Source organism: Pseudophryne corroboree, chromosome 8 (assembly GCF_028390025.1).
Source record: "Pseudophryne corroboree isolate aPseCor3 chromosome 8, aPseCor3.hap2, whole genome shotgun sequence".
NCBI classification, from domain to species: Eukaryota; Metazoa; Chordata; class Amphibia; order Anura; family Myobatrachidae; genus Pseudophryne; species Pseudophryne corroboree.
The window spans coordinates 280,378,641-280,400,543 of NC_086451.1; the positions used below are offsets into that span (position 1 = coordinate 280,378,641).

Here is a 21,903-nt window from a genome sequence, read left to right on the forward strand (position 1 = left end):
GAATTGATTATATACAGGAACAAGAGGTAAATGTAGTGAAGAATCACTGTTCAGATAGCTGTTCAAATAGAGCCAGTCCCAGTAGAGGTTATATTTCCACAAAAACTCCACATAGGAGTTAAAGACAAACAGTTCCAAAAGAAATACTATCACTGATTACATATAGCAGTGATATCAGATTTCTGATAGAGTATTATTGTAGTTCACACAGAGCACAGATCAAATACATCACAAAATTACATAGACAGTACATGTGGATCATAACCAATGAAATATATAACAACCATGGCATAATGAATATATACAATACATAGCAACATTCATGCTAAAAATGTACAATACATGTACAGTATTAAACCACATTAATCACTAGGTAATATGGGCCCTAGTAGTGCCCAAAATGTCCTGAGCTTAGAGGCAAAACTTTGATCAAAGTCAAATGGTAGTGATGGAGCAGAATGGTAGTGATGGAGCAGAACTGGGGTTATAAATTTCCATTAGTCTGACCTTTGGTTTCCTGACAGTATATAAATAGATGCAAAATACTGTAACACAACAATAGCCTTTTAGCAGAGTTGGCACTACTGTATAGATCCCAGGATAAAATTGTAAATTACATTATGGTATAAATCAAAATGAACCTAACTAATGGTACAGTAAGTGCACGGTGAACCCTTTTTGTTGTGATAACTGTAGCACAATAAAGGACAGAATTATATTATCACAATGAATGCAATTACTATATGGGGGTGTCATACAAGAGGAATACAGTATAAAACTGTAAGTTACAGTAAAATGGAACACAAAAAGGAGTGTAAAATCATGTAAATGAATCAAAACAAGCATTGTCTACTCCAACAAAAAGCAAAATATTGCACAGGTTGCTGCAACAACTAAGTGATACTGTCCCATAGGTTCCAAAGCTGTTGCTGGTAGGCAGGTGCTTGATTAGGAGCTTTCATTTCAAGACCAGCAAGAGCCATCATGAGCCACCATGGTTCATCTTCTGTGCATGCCCTGGCCATTGCTAAGTGACCGGGATGTCATGTCCCCTCTCCCCATTAACCAATGGCCTCACCGGTTGCTAGGCAACTGGGCAATTCAGGTCAACAGCTGGTGCTCTGGGATTGGCAGCTTTGCCACAGCTCACAGAAGAACAACTGGAGGATCAGACAGACACCAGAGGATGCAGAGGGCACTGCTTCCTCTCTCACAGGTAAGCATAGAATGTCAGCAGGTCACTGCAGACGTACGAGGCACAGGGACCTCTCACCCTTCGAGACAAAGAGATGGGGAGGGAGGCATCAAGCACAGAGAGCACAAAGATGTCAGGGGAGCATAAGGAAGACAATAGGAGACTATATCCAACAGAAATGTCCCAAGCTCTCTGATCTCCAATCAGGATGTGCAGGTAAGTGGCCCTATAACAGAGTGTATGTGGAAGCAAATATGGCAGAAGAGTGATAGACAAATAATACCCCTTTTACACTTGCATGAAAATCCCAGGATATTGCACGTGAACGCGCATCATCCCGGGATTTTTGTCAGTGTGAAAGGGTACAGGGACAATTTCCCGGGTCGAGCATCCCGGGATTTCAACCCTGGTCTCAATCAGGGTTGGTCCCGGGACCGTCCCGGGAAGCTGTGTAGTGTGAAAGGGCCCGTCCCGGGATTCACTACCCGGGACTGTTAAAAGGCCTCAGATTGGAGCTTTCATGGGCTCAGAAAAGATGATGTCATCTTTCAGAGCCCTGGGGAGCGTCCTGGATGCGTGTGAGGAAGGCAGTATGGCGACCTGGACAGACCAGGAGGTTAGAGAGTTGCTGAGCATTAGGGGAGAGGAGGAAATAATGAGGCAGATCACAGGCACAGTTAAAGATGCAGTGATTTATAAAAACATCTCCAAGATGCTGGAAGCCAGGAGAATTATCCGCACACAGCAGCAAGTGTTAAACAAAATGAAAACTCTTAAAAAGCAGTTCCTGAAGGTGCATGACAACAACAGGAAAAAGATCGGTGTTGGCCGTATCGACTGGCAGTACTATGACATCCTCGCCAATATCTTTGGAAACACAGCTATATGCAGTCCGGTGAGTCACTGCTACACTGCTACAATAAGGCACTCCAGAAGAGACACAGACAAGCAGTGACGTCTGTCCGTCATCACCGTTGTTAATTGACGACACACCTGAGGACAGCGACACATCCTCCCAGCCGTTCATAAACACATCCAGAAACGACGACAGCATAACTGCAACCATTGAAGACGTCGTGGATGCTCAGACCAGTGTCAGTGGGACTGTACAAAGTGCCGTCACCGTCACCCCAAGTAAGTACATGTTTAGAAATTAACACTCATAGCACAAATCCACAATTGTTAATCATCCGGTTATGTGTGTAGTATGAGTGGCCAGTGTGGTGGCAGCGTGGCGAGTGCAAATGAGCCCCTTGCAGGATCACTGCGCTTAGCACGCTGCTGGCACGGTGGCACGCTTTGCAATTTCTGCCCCCACCCAGGGGGGCTTTGCATTTTTATAAATAGTTCAATGTTGCAGAGTAGCTAGTGTATAGGTGGATTAATGCCACAAACACATGTTTGCTAATGCTGCTATTTTTATATACGCTCATTTTGTATTTCTTCTCTTCACAGTTTAAACTGTACCGCCTAGAAGGAAGAAACTGAACAGAGCAGAGCAAGTGGCTAAAGCCATGTCAAATGTCCTTGTCGAGCAACTCCGAGAGATGGACGCTACAATGTCCGCACAGGAGGATGCAAGGCTCGACAGGTTTCTAGAGGCAGAACGCCAAATGCATGATGCATTTCTTTCCCAAGTCATGACAATGCAGGAACGCATGAGTAGAGAGCAGTATGACCGCCACAGGGAATTGCACCAAATGAACATGGCGTTCTATGAGCGTATGACCAATACCTCAAGAGCACCAATCCAACACCACGAATCACAATACCCTGAGCAGGGTTTTTCATCATTTAATCCTGGCCCATACTATGCCCCAAATACTGCACCATCTAGTGCGCAAAGCACAGAGTTTACTGTATTGCGCAATTTGCCGTGAAACACAGTGAATTTCTTATTGTTGTTATTTGTTGTTAAATAACCACAGTGTGGTCAGTGTTTATGCACAACTGTTTGTGCCTTCTTTAATTTTTTTTTTATGTTCTGTTTTGTATAGTGTCTACATTAAAGCACTTTTTATTTATTTTTTACACAGTAATAATATACTGCAGGGACACTGTGGTTTATGGTGTTGTATCTACAAGCCTACCAGTGTTTGTTTTTTATGTTTTTTTATGCCAATCAAAACTAGATTGCAAATCTATGCATAACATTCCCATTTGTGCGTAATAGTAGACCATGTTTTCAGTGTTTTCTACATTGTTTCTGCATATATACACAGTTGCTGGCAATGTGTTTTTTTTGGAAAATCATAAATATTGAAACCAAAGATCAAAGGTGGAATACAAAATAAAAAAATTATAATTCACCAAACATGTTGTGCTGATTCTTAAACACTATTGTACCAGTGCTGCAAGGTTGGACTTAATAGTGTGGCGTATTTGTTCTGCAGCAGAGTTTGAGGCAGTCCCAAACAAAGCACCTTCCACATGTGGGTTCATAACCTCAGGGTCCTGCACAGTCCACTCAGGAAGGAATAGCTCATTTTTCAGTTCACAGATGTTGTGCAGTATACAGCACGCAGCTACTACATTAGGCATATTCTTTAGGTCCACATCATTGCACTTCATCAAACAACGCCATCTTCCTTTTAACCTGCCAAAGGCGTTCTCAACCACCATCCTTGCTGAACTCAGGGTGTGAGTATAGGTTTGTTGCTCTGGGGTTAACTGGACCTGTTGGGTGTAGCCTTTCATAGTCCAGGGGCGTAAAGGGTATGCAGCATCCCCGATGATGTGGACAGGGATCTCCACCCCATTCACAATCTTTGCACACTCTTTGGGGTACAGCTAGCCTCCCTGCCTCTCCTCTACGATGTTGTACAGGTCAGAATTGGCAAGAACTCGGGAGTCATGAGATCGGCCTGGCCAGCCAATAAACACATCTAGGAAACTAAAGAACAGTAAAATTTAAAAAAAAGTTAGAATGTAAAACTCACACATGCAACTCATCCCACCACCCCAAAAATAAACACTTACCAATATTTGTGGTCCACAACAGCCTGTAATATGATGGAGTGCCAGCCCTTCCTATTAAAATAGTCAGCATGGTTGTCACGTGGGGCAATAATGAGGATGTGTGTCCCATCAATCGCTCCTCCACATTGCGGATAGCCTCGCTTCACAAATCCTTTGATGGTATCCTGTAAACGCTGTCCTTGTGGTAGAGATATGAAGCGCTTGTATAAGGTAGATACAATTGCTTTAGTCACCTGGTGGACTATGACACAGCAGGAGGAGATCGCAACACCGAACAAGCATGAGACTGAGCGGTACTCTCCTGGGGTAGCATACCACCACAACGCAATAGCTAATCTCCTGCATGCCTCGATGGGTCTCCTAAGCCTGGTGGTCTGCATGTCAAGTGCTGGGGTAAGTAATTCCAGGATGTAGTTAAAGGTTGCACGAGACACACGGAAGTTAGCCATCCACTCCTCATCCTGGTAAGCTTCCACGGTCCTCATAAAGGCTTCTCCGTGCCGGCAATCTCTGGACCAAAATGAGCGGTTAGGGACCATACTCACGCTCAAGATGGTACTCACCCTGGATGATATGAGGGCTCTCCTCCTGCGCAAATATTGGCGGTGACTAGCAGCCCTATCCAGCATAAATTGCGCCCTCCTCCTCCTTATAAAATATATGTGCAGTATACTGCACAGTGTGACAAGCTGCATCATGCTCTCACTGGCTGTATGAAACATCTGCAAAGCAGAAAGAATCATGAGCTCAGGCATACACACTGGTACTCCGTCGGCCATGACTGCAGCAATGGTGTGAGCAGGCACCACCCCTCCCTTTGTTGACAACTGTGACCTCATCTATGTGAGCCAGAAAAGGCCATTTCTAATGACATACATATGCATTTGCAGGGATATCCCGGGATCAGTGTAAATGGGGCTGTCCCGGGTCGATCTCAGGTCTTAGTGCAGTGTGAAAGGGGTCAGTCCCGGGAAGGCATCCTGGGACGCATTCCGGGAAGCATCCTGGGAGTGACCCGGGAGTGCGAGTGTAAAAGGGGTATAATATTGTTCATGTAGAGCAGAAGAAACTCCTCCATGTAAAAGTATCAATGGCATGCCAGAGGTCATACAGGCTGTCTATGATGATGGCTAGACTCCAGTTATTTTTATTACTTGAGTGTCAAAAAAAACCTCCTCATGATTCTCAATATTGGTGAAGTTACCAGAGTAAAAATTAGCTGTCTTGGTCTATAAGGAAAGGTAAATTATGTCTCCTCAAGATCCCCTGGAAGTCTCACAACATTATGTTAATATTGGCTGAGAACCAATCAAGGTAACATGCAAGTTCTTTAATAAAATATTATATGCTTTTTACTATGGACATGTAATTAACAAAGAATATTGTCAAATATTGTCAAAATTCATAATGTCAAAACCAGAATGTTAAATGTTATGATATTGATATTGGCCTGGTTAAAATGTTGACATCTGAAAAATGTCAACATGTAGAAAATGTTAATATATGTCTTGTGGACATAGTGAAAATAGCTACATACTTCTTATCAACATTATTATCATGTCTATATGTCATCTGTGTCATCATGCTTGTCAAAATGGTGAATGTGTTGACATGCCTGTCAACATAATGACAATGTTGCCATTCTCACATCAACATTATGAATGTTGTTGTGGTAAATGTCGACAAAATGTTCCAAATCCAGCTGCAAAAGTATGAAAACAAAATTGTATTAGTATTGCAAGCACCATACCAACAATATGTGGAGCAGTTGAGATATCTTATCTAGGCCTAGTTAGTTATTATTTTTATTATCTAATTGAAGTATAAGTGGTGTTGCTCCAAAAGGGATTATAATGAACATTAAAAGAAAACCAATAATAGCAGCGCTGAATTCAATTAATACTAAAAATTAAAAAATGAGATGGATTGAATGAAAACAGATTAAAAAATGTATTAATAACTCTGATTAATAACCAATAAAAAGTAAATGTGACCACCGGCAGAATAAGTGAACCAGAAATGTCCGTTCCTTTTAAATAACTGGACACCAGTTTAGGCAGAATATACAGGCTTAGGAGCTGATTGCACAGTCCCGAAAAGGGTTATTACCGCTTCTTAGGCCGCTGGAGGGAGAAATATCCCATAGATGATCCTTCAATTGGGAGTTGGTAGCATATTCTCAATCCTCACCAGTATGCGGAGCTTGACTTGCGGGATGGTCCTAAGTACGCCTGTTAAAATCCACCAAATAGCAAACTCTGGGCATCCAGTATGGTCCAGGCACTGGTTCAGCAACAAAGCAACGGTGATCAGGGTGGCACCTGATGCGTTTCGCTGCAGGTCCTGAAAAAGCTGCAGGACCTGCAGCGAAATGCGTCAGATGCCACCCTGATCACCGTTGCTTTGTTACTGAACCAGTGCCCGGACCATACTGGATGCCCAGAGTTTGCTATTTGGTGGATTTTAACAGACGTACTTAGGACCATCCCGCAAGTCAACCTCCGCATACTGGTGAGGATTGAGAATATGCTACCAACTCCCAATTGAAGGATCATCTATGGGATATTTCTCCCTCCAGCGGCCTAAGAAGTGGTAATAACCCTTTTCGGGACTGTGCAATCAGCTCCTAAGCCTGTATATTCTGCCTAAACTGGTGTCCAGTTATTTAAAAGGAATGGACATTTCTGGTTCACTTATTCTGCTGGTGGTCACATTGACTTTTAATTTGTTATTAATCAGAGTTATTAATAAATTTTTTAATCTGTTTTCATTCAATCCATCTCATTTTTTTATTTTTTGTATTAATTGAATTCAGCGCTGCTATTATTGGTTTTCTTTTGGTGTATGCTTAGGTATCAGGATTGACTAATCCTGTTATATAGCAGCAGCATTAGAACAACAGCCCATATTGCGCCCGAGCACCGTTCTTGGTATTTTCCATCTATTATAATGAACATTGTCTACAAATAGTAAAATGGCACTTCATGTGACATAGAACCTGATTATAATGGACAAGGTCCTTATACACTTTGAACCATCCCACCTTTTGAAAAAGGGGAAGACTTATCATTTACTCTGCCAGATGTCAGTAAGTGATCACATTTGTTTTGTGATTCTTAACACACATAAACATAATTATTGCAAACCAACAAAAATGACCACACAGGTGCTGATAGAGCAATTAGTAAGATATGACTATTAATGTACTCCTTCCAAATCACTGCAGATTAATTATGTCCAGTTATTATTTATTACCAGTTATTTATATAGCGCACACATATTCCGCAGCACTTTACAGAGAATATTTTGGCCATTCACATCAGTCCCTGCCCCAGTGGAGCTTACAATCTATATTCCCTACCACATGTACACACACACACATTCACGCTAGGGTTAATTTTGTAGGGAGCCAATTAACCTACCAGTATATTTTTGGATTGTGGGAGGAAACCCACCAAGTACGGGGAGAATATACAAACTCCACACAGTTAGAGCCATGATGGGAATCGAACCCATGACCTCAGTGCTGTGAGGCAGTAATGCTAACCATTACACCATCCGTACTGTCCAGTTCAGCAGCTATTCACAGAAAACGTCTGTGTGTTTATTTAAAAAAAAAATGTGCATATAGAATTATGCTCTACTGGTCAGAATGCAATTATACATACGTTTTTTGAGAAACTTTACGTCTACTATGTAATGTGAAGAAATTCCATCAGTATTGTTATTGGCAGAATTTCGCATATCACTAACATTTTGTCTCTATATTCACAAGCTGGGAACACACATTTGCTAATCGGGTGATTGGATTGTCTCTCCCAATCAGCCATGTATTGTGTACCTTAGACAGTACTAGAAATAGTTCTGTGTGTACAGGCCCGGATTTGAGGTCGACATCTAAGATATTAAACAGCACATAATATGAGACCTCCCAATCCCGATCATTGCAGAAACATTGTAAACTGTTTATCAGTTAACTCTCCTGCAATGGCCCTGCATGCACACCTATACAATAATCGGCCTGATTACCTGATATCTAGTTAATGGCTTAACTCTTGTGAAAGGCATACTGACAGTTATTACAAAGATTTTCCAGTTTCTTGTGAGCAATGCTCATGGGGTTAATTTAGATCCGGTTGGATCTGAGGCACATAGCACAAAGTACCGATGTTCATTACTTTGCGCCGGTCCCTGGCATATACTGCTCATATGCAGTTGGGGTCTTATGTCATTATACACACTATGGCTACAGAAGTCATATTGACAGTCTGCAGCTGGTTGCAGGCGGTGAGGAGACAGCAACACACTCAATTTCCCAAAATGGGTTGGTCTCGCCATCGCTTGGTGGCAACGCTTAGTCCAGGATCACGCAGCCGGCTGATGGTGTCACAGTTGATCTGATGCTCCATCCTCGAATGACTAATACAAGCAGGGAGGAATCTGCTTATTTCAGATGCCTCCTGCTGCATTACCATGTTATGCATGTAAGCAGCAGCAATAGCACCTCCAATCACATCTGAATTAAGATCATGGCTTGTCATAATCTATTCTACAATAAACTGATGAGAATACTGTAAAATAGTATCAACATGCAAAAAGAAAAGGCTGACTATTTTGCTGGGGCACTCTTATTAAATGTTTTATGTAAAACTGTATAAAATGTTATTCTTTTTTTATATGCATTATCAGGATATCCTGCAAATAACTGTAGTAATCTGCTGTTTTCCTTGAATCGCAAAGTGAAATAGAGAGAAATGCTGAACAGAATCTGTGTGATATAAGTCACAGTATGATGTGATCACAATCTGGCAAAATATACCTGGAGGTCAAAGTTGACCTGTTATCTGCTGATATAATAAGGTTATAATAACCACTAAATATTTATGCTGATCAATATTGATCGATAGTGTGACTCTTACAAACACCATATATCAGCCTGGTAAACATAATAAACATTAAACAAAGTGTTGTGTCATCCTGCTTATTGAACACCAAGCAAGGTAGTTACAGCGGAAAGAGAGTAAGAAAAAAGAAAAAGTGGAGAATTGATTCCCAGAGAGTCTGAGTGTTCCATTTGGCTTTTACTTATCAGCAATGTACCTGTGGTAGTGAACAGCTGGTTGAGAGTGCCAAGCTATAGGAATGGGTCTCTTGAGGAAGGAAGAAAGATTGAATCTGCTTTCACTTGGGTATTCCCCAGTGACCACTGTTGGTACAAACCAGCGCAGGGGAGATTCAGAAATCCTTTGTGATGAGAGTTCAAGGAAAAAAATTCAGAGAAAAATACCAGAGAGAGAATCAGACAAGAATAGTATAAGTTGTGTGCTTTTAATGGTTCAAATGATTATAGGGGTAAACCACAAAATGAAGGCTGTTAGAGGAGCCTCAGGTGGCTCGCAGTGATTGGTTAGTATTACCTGACACCTGGCATGGAATAGAGCCATGCAATGGGGCCCTTTTAGTCTACAGAACCCTGTATTCCCTGGTGGTCTCCCATCCAAGTGCTGACAAGGCCTAACAAGGTATTGCTTCCAAGATCAGATGGGATTGGGCACATTCAATGTGGTATGACTGTAGAATGGGGAAATCCCCTTTACAGGTGTGTGTAGGAAAATACAGATGGAGTCACCGGCATGATCAAGCTGATATGCAGTAGCTGTGTATCAGAGGACCAAAAAAGATGTAAGGCAATAATTGTGCTGCAGGCGTGGAATGCCCTGAGGAATGAGTGTGCTACGATCTCATTAAAGTGGTAATTAATTACACAGATACTAGCTTATTGCCAATAACATTCAAACATGGTTGTACAAATAATATACTTCAGGTGCAAAGTGCCCTGGAAATAAGTATACCGCAGCTCACATGGATAGCAAACGGTTGTTACACAAATGATGGCTGATTACAGGTAAATACTCAAATCTGGTTACAGGTTAAAAAAAATGTTTTGGCAAAATACATAATTTTACCAGGAGTTGAGTTGCGAGATGGTCCATGTAGGGACTTAGGATCAGGATGCATATTTCGGCAGTATGTGGGCTTGGTGATCAACACATGTCTGCTGATTTCCAGTAGATATGTACCAATGTGAATTGTTTAATTTCAAATAATTTGTATATTGATAATTAATTACAGTTGAGAAACACTTTATGCTGCTGTGGTTGCTCATTATATATTACTGTATTAAAACAGATTACCTTATCACTGGATTCAAATCTGATAAAGATGGTAACACTATTTGTTACCTGGTGACTCTTGACATGTGTTTGCTAAATGGAAATTGCATTTACAGTAGAAGCATGGCATCTACTCCACATTTGCCTAGCTTTGGCAGTGCCAGTTTTAGTTTCATTATTTAACAATACAGTATTATATACATTATTGTGTCTGTAAATAGAATTTTTTTTAGAAATATACTTCTAGAGACTGTTTATGAACTACAGTTGTAGCCAGCTGCTTGTGGCTGCGACTAACTGGGGTTTCACTCATTTGGTGTGATGCGCATGCACAGTGGAGTGCACGTACATATATTCACACCCGTGATCCATATGCATTACATTATCAAGTCAAACCTGCGGCACATGTGCTTGTGAGGTCATGCCATGGGCTGAATGAGCATGGCTGCATCTGTATGTAAATGGAAAAAAAATGTATTCAGAATTTTTGTTTATCTGTTTATATGTATGTTTGTTCCAACATCCCACAAATACTGCTGGATGAATTTAGATTGAGTATTCAATATTGTGTAGCTTAGTGACCTAGATAGAGACTGAGGTATGTATGAACTCGATGTGACATCAAGGAGAGGATCATTCAAGGAAAAACCAAATGCTTGACTCTTAGCGCACTGAAAGTTGGTTTTCCGATAATGATTATTTGTGACTTGACGCTGTCCAAGTTATGCAATAGTACCTGACTTAAAGTGACTGAGGGTTTAATTCAGACCTGATTGCTAGGATGCGATTTTTGCATCCCTGCGATCAGGTAGTTGCTGCCTACAGGGGGAGGATATTTGCTGTGTGCAGGTGTGCGATCGTATTTGTTGGAGAGCTGCACAAACATGAGTTTGTGCAGTCTCTGCTCAGCCCAGAACTTACTGTTCTGCTACGATGATCAGGGAGGAGCTGACGTCAGAAAACCTCCTTCCAAATGCCTGGTATCTCCTGCATTTTCCCGGACACTCCTACAAAATGGTCAGTTGCCAGCCAAAAATGACCTCTTCATGTCAGTCACCTTGCGATCGCCCATGCGATCTCTTTTTTTCGCACCATCCCGTTGCTATGCACCGATGCCCGGTGCAGTCATCCGATGCGTGCCCGCGCATTGCGGTGCATACGCATGCGCAGTACAGACCTGATCGGCCGCTATGGAAAAACGCACAGCAGCGATCAGGTCTGAATTTCCCCCTGAATTGCAGAGTAATATAAATGAGGCAAAGATTCTAGTGGGATGTGCTGCAGGTGAGACTGCATTTATGCCACATATATTTCTTATCTACAACAACTTTTCTTTTCAATTCAAGAAACTGCAGTTTCCTGTAAGCATCTGTTTTGCTATGATGATAAACAAGTCGCAGGGAAAATGTCAGGTCTGCAGGTGTAGATCTCAGGACCTGCTGCTTTTCCCATTGGCAGCTTTACATGGCTTGTTTATGACTTAGTAGCCCCAACCATTTTTTTCTGATAATCCCTGAAGGAAAAACTGTTAATATTGTTTACAATGAAATTTTGTGATCAATGTGTACAATTTAAAATATACGTCTCAATCACTGATGTATTTACAAGTTTGTGAGGTGCACAAGGGTCCCTGAGTTCAGGGGGCCCCACATTGCACACACTGCACCCATTTTTTAATACTTACCCCTCCAGAGGCCAGCGCCTAAGGCAGAAGCCCTGCAGAAATTGCTGAGAAAATGTCAGACGCTCCATTTTCCTGGAGGTCTGCGCTTGGGCAGTAGGGTCTGAGTGATTCTTCGCTCAGACTCTCTACATCACTGCACCACTGCCGGCACCCAAGCATAGAGGAGGGAGCCAAGATGGAAGAGGCTGCACACTCCTGCCTTAAAATGCCCCAATGTAACATACTGTATGCAGAGAGATTTACATTTGGATGGGGTGTGTTCAAACCAGAGGCAGAACTTTTGGAGGCAACGGAGTCATCTGCCGCCGGGCTCCTGCTCTGAAGGGGGGCACCTCTCCTCCCATTCTGTGACACCATTGAATTAAGTTAATTGATAGCTGCTGCTATCTTTTCAGTGGCCGACTTCCTCAATGGTCCCTGCACCTTACTAATCACACTTTTTATTACACTGTAGATACACATTTTACAAGTGTCACACCCAGGATTAGAAACCACGACCTATTACACTGGAAGCAGACACCTTACTGATGAAGCTATTTGCTTCTGTATAGGAAATATGAGAATTTTAACTATATGAAGATACTTCTCTGACAATTACGCATAACTTCATATAGTTAGAATTAGCATGCTTCCTGTACGGGAGCAAACAACTCAGTAAAGTGTCTGCTGTCAGTGTAACAGGTCATGGGTTCTAATCCTGGGTATGACTGCTAAGAAATGTGTGATTTAAAATAAAAGACAATTAAATGTATAAGTACAGTATATAAATTTTTTTCAGAACACACACACACACACACACACACACACACACACGCATACATACATACATACATACATACATATATTTATCTTAATATAGGAAACAGGGGGCACCAATATTTATCTTGCCTCCGGGCAACTGTGATGAACTTACGCCACTGGTTCAAACTAAAATCTAAATTGCAGTGTAGAAATTAAGCAACCAGTATTTACCATACACAGAAAAAATATAGTCTGCCCAAATCTATATCTCTCTGCACATGTTACATCTGCCCCACTTGCAGTGCAACATGGTTTTGCCCACTTGCTAACTCTTTGGGTTTGCTAACAAACCTGCATAACACCATCTGTGTTATAAGCAATCAAATATTGTGTGTTATAAATACAGATTTCTTGTGTGCTGAAACAAATAGATATTATTAGGTTAATTTTTCTAATATATCTATTATGTTTCTAAAGTTTAACTTATAATCTACTGCATGTATTATAAACTGTTTACATTCATGCATGATACCTCCCTCCAGTGAGCTGTGGAATCAGTCTTATTTTATACTGATTGAACTAAAAGTGAATAAGGTAAAAACTTATAAGGTCACACATACAGTAGAACTGTAATAATCAGTCAACTTAAAAAGATTACAAAATAGATGTTTTAGTTTTTAAAGTACAAAACCACTTCAACAGAAGAATATGAGAAAAAAGCAGCATTTAATGTACTTGCGTCTATGGAACAGGAGCAACATTTCAGCATTTAAATTCTGCTATAAATATAGTGTTTCTACACTGCTTTTAACCTAATCTCCAATGCCGTGTACAGCCTGATGTGGCAGGTGGCCTTATGTTTAAAAATGGGCTTCTTGTTGGATTGCTTCATCATTAGGTATCCTCGTTCTGCCAAAACAAACACACGTTTAGAAGGAGAAAAGTATTCAGCTAATCGGTTGACAGATGTTTGCTGAAAGCAGACCAGTCTCAAACATTCATTGTATTTTCTGCCTTAATGAGCACATGAGAAGGGAATGCTTGTGGGCATCAGTGATATCTTTTGGACCAGATGTTCAGAAAAAAAAAAGATTAAATTTATAGCTAGCAAGACCAGAGTAAAACTTGATCCAATGACAGTTATTGGAAAGGCTGCATTCCAGTTAACAGATACAGTATATCAGATCTAAAATTTTATCATCTGTAATGATACCCCTAAAGATCAACTAACTACTTTTATCACAACGACCATTCATGTTTACAGGAAACTCCACAACTGTAATCACATAGTACTATTGAACTTTCCAAGATTAAACTACAAAATGTGTGCAGCATTAGAAAGTTGGCCATTATTTTGGCTTAGCTGAGGTTAAACAACATAAAAGGCAATCTTAAATGATGTATGTTCAATAAGATTAAAGAACATACAGTATACCAGAAATGCAGAATTTTAAGGTATTGGCAAACAACTAAGGTTATTTATAGACATTGGGGGTAATTCCAAGTTGATCGCAGCAGGATTTTTGATAGCAATTGGGCAAAACCATGTGCACTACAGGGGAGGCAGATATAATATGTGCAGAAAGAGTTAGATTTGGGTGGGTTATTTTATTTCTGTGCAGGGTAAATACTGGCTGCTTTATTTTTACACTGCAAATTAGATTGCAGATTGAACACACCACACCCAAATCTAACTCTCTCTGCACATGTTATATCTGCCTCCCCTGCAGTGCACATGGTTTTGCCCAATTGCTAACAAAAATCCTGCTGCAATCAACTTGGAATTACCCCCATTGCTCAAAGATATAGGGGGTAATTCCAAGTTGATCGCAGCAGGAAATTTTTTAGCAGTTGGGCAAAACCATGTGCACTGCAGGGGAGGCAGATTTAACATGTGCAGAGAGAGTTAAATTTGGGCGTGGTGTGTTCAATCTGCAATCTAATTTGCAGTGTAAAAATAAAGCAGCCAGTATTTACCCTGCACAGAAATAAAATAACCCACCCAAATCTAACTCTTTCTGCACATATTATATCTGCCTCCCCTGTAGTGCACATGGTTTTGCCCAATTGCTATCAAAAATCCTGCTGCGATCAACTTGGAATTACCCCCAATGTCTGTAAATAACCTTAGTTGTTTGCCAATACCTTACAATTCTGCATTTCTGGTATACTGTATGTTCTTTTTTTGCCCAACTGCTAAAAACTTTCCTGCTGCGTTCAACTTGGAATTACCCCCATAGATCTGTACTACAATCACAGTAACCAATCAGGCCTGTGCTTTGATTGGCCAATCTGCATTACACAGGCAGGGATAAACTGACAGTAGTATATGGTGGGTTTGAAAAAATTTCAAACATGTGCAAACTCATTGTGAATTAAATGCTGTTTTATTCTCAAAATGCAGTATTTAGTAAAGGTCATTTTTAACCTTTTAAAATAACCCATTGTCAATTCCTAGCGACTTCTAAAGCCCTGTTCCACCCACTACCAAATTGGTATGAATACAGTACAACCCCAAGATCGGTGCAGGCTTGTATAATGTAAAAAACTGTAAAAAAAAAGAAAAAAAGAAAGAAAAAAAGAAACTGGTTTACTCAGCTTGGTTTATTAGACTGGCAGTGATAAAAACAGCTGTGGGAAATGGTGTGGGTCCATCCTTTTTTCACCAACTAGCACTAGGCTAAAACAGCCAGGGTTAGTGACACTATAACAGGGAAACATGTAGTGGTTTCTCCTGCCAAAATATCAACCAGCCCTATACTTCTAAGCATTAGGCTGAAATCCCTAGGGAAGTGAGGACACCCCCCAAAAAAGAGGATCCCCTTCCTAAGGACAAATAGCACTGATAACCATAATTAGAGCTCACAAATTCAATTAGGGCTTGCACAATTTCGGTACAATCAGTAAAACTGGCACTATATCTAAATATTCTATATCCAGTAAAGGATAAAAACACAAATGCTTGTCTCTCATCTTTTCTGTATAGATAAACTGAGGTAAGGAAAAAATAGAGGGAGTGGAAGGGTTGAGCCAGGGCTAGACAAGAGAGAAGGAGGATAACCTTAAGTGTTCAGCAGGCACCAGGTAAGGCAGACATGATGTGCAAACCATGGGGTCCAGACTGTATGAAGTGTGTGGATGGTGTCATTGAAAAACCCAGTAATATACTCCACAAACAAAATTTGATCCACTGCCTCCTGTTGAGAGGGGGTTTTAGTTAGTTTCTAATAGCATGGAAGTTAATACCTTGCTGCACAGGCAATGTGAAGTATCAAGTTGGCAAAATAAATTGTGTTTTAAATTTATCCTCTGTGACTCTAAACACAAGCCCATATACACCCATTATAAGCAATTACTGCTAAGCAGCAACAAATCACCTCACATGACCAAATCTCCAAACAGGACAGGATCTTTTGGGAGTTCTGCCCTGAGTGTTTCATCAAGCTCAGAAATGTTAAAATACAGTGACCAGAAAAACAACAACAATGGAAGACTTTTATAACCTAATATACTATCAATGTCAAGGAAATAAGAAAAAAATCTTACAGAATCATTGGCATATACGACAGCTTGATGAAACACCTAGACCTCCCAAAACATCCTGCAGTAGTTTACAGAAAAGCAAACAACCTAAAAAATTTTAACAAAAACCTACATAAAGAAAGAAGAAAAAAAAATAGTCAAACAAAGGGTTTCCATCACTTTTTAGATTGTAATGGGTGTAAAAATAAAACATCAGATACAAAATGAATGGAGACATTTACTTAAAAAAAAAACCCATAAGATCAAAGATATGATTTCCAGCAATACAGAAGAAGCCATTTATGTATTAGAATACTCTTGTGGCAAACAATACATCAGACAAACAAAAAGAAGAAAGAAAACGAAGATTCTGTGTAATATTAGAAGAAGACTAGAAATGCATAGTGTGTCGGCACACTTTTCAAAGTTTCATGACAAAAACCCGCAGGATTAAATATTAATTGGAATTCAAAAAGGTCCATCCCAACTGGTGGAACGACATGGTAACAAGTTTGAAGAACCAAGGGACGAAATGGATATATCATATGCACACACTAGGGGGGTAATTCTGAGTCGATCGCAGCAGCAAGTTTGCTAGCAATTGGGCAAAACCATGTGCACTGCAGGTGGGGCAGATATAACATTTGCAGAGAGCATTAGATTTGGGTGGGTTATTTCGTTTCTGTGCGGGGTAAATACTGGCTGCTTTATTTTTATACTGCAATTTAGATTTCAGTTTGAATACACCCCACCCAAATCTAACTCTCTCTGCACATGTTATATCTGTCCCCCCTGCAGTGCACATGGTTTTGCCCAACTGCTAACAAATTTGCTGCTGCAATCAACTCAGAATTACCCCCTAGAACTGTTTGGTTTAAATATAGATGCATCGATCTTGCAGTATTTCTTTAAGAATGCAAATTTATGACAGAAACACATAACATTATTCAAATAAGTAAAAATTTTTATTAGACTTACAAAGCCAAACATTTTTTTACCAAAATCATCCCTTTTTGCAAATGTTCAAAAACATGTGCTCACCGCCTTTTTTTTTTTTTAACAATTTCTGGGACCTCACTATTGGCCTTTAATAATGTTTTTTAGTATATATATATATATATATATATATAATGTAGAAAAGAAACTGCGGCACTCCAATGAATAAATGCATATTTACTGAAGAATCATGACAGCAGGTACTGGGGCAACGTTTCGGTACGCGCAGGTACCGTTGTCAAGCCCTGTGCTGTCAAGCTGAACAAAGAAATAAGCATAACAATAGAAAATAACTTACCTAAATACTAAAGCGTCTCCCGCCGCTGGAGGAGGCCGAGTTCCAGAAACCGGCCTTGTGGTGTCCGTCCACTGGGGTCGCTTGCCGATGACGTCAGACTGCCAGCGCCGGCAGGATCCCGGGAGCGCATTGTGCGTTGCCAGGCAACCAGACGCCGATGACTGCATTGCCTCCCCGGCCCCCCACAGCGGCTGAAGGAAAGGGGACAAAACACATGTTAACACTGCTACTACAGAATAAAGCATGCATATTAACACTGCTATTCTGGAGTGAAGAAGGTTATGGCACGATAGTTACAAGATGTATTAATAAAGTGATAACGACAAAAACTATCAAATCTGGTTATAACGGAGAGAAGATATTGTTAAGAGATTGCATCGCTAATCATAATAAAGATATGTACTTAGCAAAAAATGAGCAAATCACAGAGAAATGTTCCAATTACACCGTTCGTTCAAGCCCGCTGGAGACGCTGTATTGAGATAGTGTATCCATTTTATTTCACATCTAAGGAGTTTTCCACCTCGGTCCCCACCTCATAAAGAGACTGGGACGTGATCTATAAGCATGTGTCTAAGGGAGGAAAGAGGGTGGCCCATTTGTTGAAAGTGTCGTGCCACAGGTTGATCAGAGTTCCCACTGGCGATGGCTTTCCCAATCGACGACCGGTGTAGCGCCATGCGTTCTCGGGCTGTGCGAATCGTTTTGCCCACGTAATATAATTTACATGGACAAATGATAATATAGATCACGTAGGTGGAAAGACACGAGAGTGTGTGCTTGATAGAGATGGTTCTTGAAGAATGAGGGTGTTTGAATGAAGATCCCGTTATCATATGTGAGCAAGTGGTACATCTGGGACATTTGTAGCAACCAGGAGGTTTAGACAAAAAATGAAGGGTAGAGATGGATTTCGCAAATCCAGTAATGTCCGTATGGACCACCATGTCTTTAAGGTTCCTGCCTCTGGTGTAACAAGCCATCGGCCTTTTAGATGTAAAACATGGTACATTTTTGTCGGAAGCTACAATGGGCCAGAGAGCACGACTTGCCCGCTGTACCACTTGACTCGATGCTGTATACTCCAACTTCCATGGAATCACCGATTTCTGATCTGTACCTCTTGCGGTGAGCAGTTGTTTCCGGTCTAGGGCTAACACCTCCATTTTTTGTTTCTTCAATTCAGTTAGATTATATCCCCTAGCAACAAATTTGTCAATGAGAGTATCGATGCTGCTTGCTGCTATCGTTGAATTGCTTGCAATTCTAGCCACCCGTATCATCTGGGATTTTGGCAGTCCTTTCTTGAGGGGTTTCGGATGGAAACTGGAGGATAATAACAGCGTGTTCCGATCAGTCGGTTTCGAGAACACTTCGGTCTTCAATTTACTCTCCTCGATGGATACTCTAACATCCAAGTAGTGAATGGAAGTTTTACTATGGACTGACGTAATCCTGATGGTCGATGGTCTTGAATTTATGGCCTCTATGAGGCCTAAGAGGGACTCCTCATCACCAATCCATAGGAGAAACAAGTCGTCAATATAACGCATGTATGATTTAATGTTCCTGGTGGTACTGGGATTTGAAAAGAACATGGACTCTTCTTCGAAGAACATGTAGATGTTCGCGTAGCTGGGCGCAACATTACTCCCCATGGCACAACCTAACAGTTGTCTGTAGAATGTGCCGTTGTAGATAAACTAATTACGGGTGAGTGTGAGTTCTAGTAGTTGCATGAATACTTCGATATTCAAGTCGGTAATTCCTTGATTGATATAGAAAGATCTTACTGCTGCTAACCTCTGTGTGTGTGGAATCGACGTATATAGGCTATTGATGTCCATAGTGCATAAAATAGCCCCAGCTGGAACGTCCACAATGTCGATTAGACGATTGAGAAAGCTGGTCGTATCTTTAATTAATCTATGATGTTGAATCACGTGCGGTTGCAGAATGTGATCAAGGTACATTGCTATGGGTTGATATAGAGAATTTTTCGCAGAAATGATGGGGCGTCCAGGGGCGAAAAATTGCAAGTTAGCAACATTGTTACTACAACTCAGGATTCAGTGCATGTATCCATTTGTAAGCCACACACAGGGATTCTTTGCCTGGTAGAACGCAGCTGTGGCTGAAATATAAAGATTATTAATCATAGTGAAATAAGTTACATTGTTAATAAAGATCAGCGTGGAGGGCAGGTTTTGATGTGTGGATTATACAAAGGAAATTTATGCCTGATATGATTCCCTTAGTAAGAACAAAGTAGTAACCTTTATATAAAGGCTTGCAGCTTAATAAATTATATGATATAGAATAGAAACCCCCTAATGATTTTCTGATAGTGAATCACACGTGGAATATATCATTTGTTAATTTTTTGGTATTTAACATCAGACATAGTGGATGATCACTGAGGAACAATACGGTATAGAGATCAGTCCATAAGACAGTAGGACTGAGAGTGTTGATTAAAATTACATACAAACCAGCTCATTGTGTCACATGAACATATGTCATATGTCAGCCATCTTATACAAGCATTGATAGTAGAAAATACTGGTAAGCCAGCCACGTGCATGAAGGTGGCTGGTACTCAGAAAGGTGGAATCTCATGCGTTGACAGCATAGACTGAGAACTCCTATCCACACTTATACATCATAACATTGTTACGCCTTAATGAATAATTTATTTTGAATATTGGCATTAATTGGTTAACCTTTTGAAAGTATATCATATGTAACTAGGGATATAGGGGCATTGACAGCAGAGACTGAGAACGCCTACAAATGTACCCAATAATAAAGTGGTGCTGACAGCAGAGACTGAGAACGCCTATTAATGTACCTAGTAGCATAATATTGGCTGGTACTTAGAGGGATGGAATCCCATGCGTTGACAGCATAAGACTGAGAACGCCTATGTATATTACATATATACCATAATACTTTCATGCCCTATTGAATAATTTATTTTGAATACTGGCATTAATTGGTTAACCTCTTGAATGTATGTTATACGTAACCAGTAATATAGGGGCGCTGACAGCAGGGACTGAGAACGCCCATATATATACCCAACAATACAGCAGCGCTGACAGCAGAGACTGAGAACGCATATTGATTGGGTATAGATAGGTACTCTTTAGAACATACTTATTTATTCATGTGATACGGGGAAATAATTTTTTTTTTTAAATCCTGAGAATTATAGAGGATACTATAATAACAGTTTATGAGTGGGAATATTAATCATCAGCTGGTTTTCTTTCCACTATGAATATGAATGTTTGGATTATAGGATATTTACCTGAGTTCAACTAGGACCGAAATTTACACATGTGATCATTCCATTGATGTTCGCACCCAATACACCCAGTTGATTTCTGGGACTATACTCTGACAGCACTAAATTAATTGTGTAAAAGGTCATAGGACCTATGATAAGTTTATTAAATATATCGGACATTGCACAGCACATTGGAATAAAAGAGTGTGTGTTTTAACATTATATGTTCACTGTGTCGTACACTTGTCTGCATTTATTTTAATATTTCACAGTTATTGGCCTTTTTAATCCAATTGAAATAAAAGTTACATTTTAATTGAGTGTTTATTTAGCTCTAATGCGCCACCCACAGTCCAATTCTCTCCCTTCCCTTCAAAACTGACTTCCCTGGCATAAAGCCAGTTTGATCTGGGTGCACAATTGACATTATTGCTGAATTTAATCTCAAAGCTAGAATGTTTGCTATTATCTTTTAATCTGTTGTCAGAAGTGATATAGGTCTGTAAGACTCTAAACAGGAATGATGCTTCCCTGGCTTGGGCAACACCACTATAATTGCCTCCATCATGGAGGGAGAAATCGAGCCCCATTCATATAATGAATTAAATAGTTTTAATAAATATGGAAAAAAATACTTACATTTTTAATAGACTTCTACCGGAATTCAATCAGAGCCCGGAGCTCTAGATGCTGGGAGAGAGAAGACCACTTTCTCAATCTCCTCCAGTGTAAATGGAGCCTCAAGAGCTTCAAGCATCTCCCTCTCCAATCTAGGCAACGCTATCTGATCTAAATATCACAATAGTTGTTCCAAACCATATGTGACCTTACAGTAGTTGAGTATAGTGAATGGCAATAATCCTTGAAGGCATCAGCTATTTCCGGCCTTGAGAGACATTCCTGCCCCTTGAGATTATGGACACACTGAATTGCCACATTATCACTTTCCTTTCTGGCCAAAAAGGTTAGATATTTTCCACCCACTTCAGCTTGAGAATATTGTGTATGCCTATTAAATAACAG

General features: G+C 40.4%; 1 pseudogene; it reads right to left on the reverse strand.

Annotated features, from left to right (window-relative positions):
- Positions 1–9,634: 9,634 nt before the first annotated feature.
- On the reverse strand, positions 9,635–9,753 carry LOC134950065 (5S ribosomal RNA; annotated as a pseudogene).
- Between the last annotated feature and the right edge of the window lie 12,150 nt (positions 9,754–21,903).